Here is a 1,189-nt window from a genome sequence, read left to right on the forward strand (position 1 = left end):
ACGCCGCCCGTCCGCCTCTGATGCCGCTCCGCCCTCCGAGCGGCTCCTCGGGCCGATTCTCCTCTCGTCCTGGGAGAGCCTGGGCGAGGGAGGGTGTGAGACGGTCAGCTCCTCCCCGCCCGCCGACCCCCGGACGGCGGCCAGTCCCTCTGCGCCCGTCGCCGGCCCCAGCCTCGCTCCCCTGCACCCGCATCCTGCGCCTCCCGTGGTCTCCGGGCATCTGGGGTCACCTCCTGCCTTGACCTCGTCCCCGCCTCTGAGTAGCTCTTGCCTTCAGTCCAGCGCTGACTCAGGCCGGAGTCTGTGCCCCTGTCCAGTCGTCATCGGCTCTGTCAGGGTTGATGACCCCGTTCAAGTTGAAAAGCCCCAAGTCGCTTTGCGTTTGCTACCCCTCACCTCCTGAACATCACCGCTCAGCCTGGCTTGCCGTATGCGGGCTCGGAGCACTCAGGTCAGTGCCCAGTCGGCAGTCGTCCGACACAGAGCCTCTTTTATAACTCAGTGTTGACTTATCAAATACTGAAAGTGAAAAAGGGCGCATCTGGGTCCAGGGTGGGTGTCAGTGCGTCAGATGTTCACCCTCGGGGTCACGGGGCTGGCCAGTAGCTGCGGCTGCCGCCCAGCATCGCATCGAAGGATCGGTCCCGTGTCGTCAGCCCGGAAAAGGTCCAGGTCAAAATTGGAAATGCCGTCTCTGCTGTCTGTCGCTTTCACACCCCTCTCGAGTCAAGAGACTCCAGCCGTGGTAGCTGGGGGCCGGCTCGATACTCAGTCCTCCTCGGTGAGTGCAGAATAGCGCCCGCCCTCTGTGCTACGGGCGTCGGGAGGAAAGCCCTGTGAGGTCAGGGCTGTATGCCGCAGCCGGCAGCCCTGTCGATCAGCTCTGGGAGAGCCTGAATCACGCTCCATGGCGGCACCTGGCCCACCAGTGGGTTAAGATCTGTCCCTTCTCCCCCTCCTGCCACAAGCCAGCTGATCTCCGCAGGCCAGGCTCATGAATTAAATGGGAAAACAACAGGAGTATCATCCTCGGATCCGCGATGTGCTGTGCTTAGTCACTCAGTCGTGTCCGACTCTTCGACCCCATGGATGTAGCCCACCAAGTTCCTCTGTCCATGGGATTCTGAGGGAAGAAGACTGGCGTGGGTTGATATGGCCTCCTCTGGGGACTCTTCCCGACCCAGGGATC

This window comes from Bison bison, unplaced genomic scaffold (genome assembly GCF_000754665.1).
Source record: "Bison bison bison isolate TAMUID 2011002044 unplaced genomic scaffold, Bison_UMD1.0 scf7180017864456, whole genome shotgun sequence".
Classification (NCBI taxonomy): Eukaryota; Metazoa; Chordata; class Mammalia; order Artiodactyla; family Bovidae; genus Bison; species Bison bison.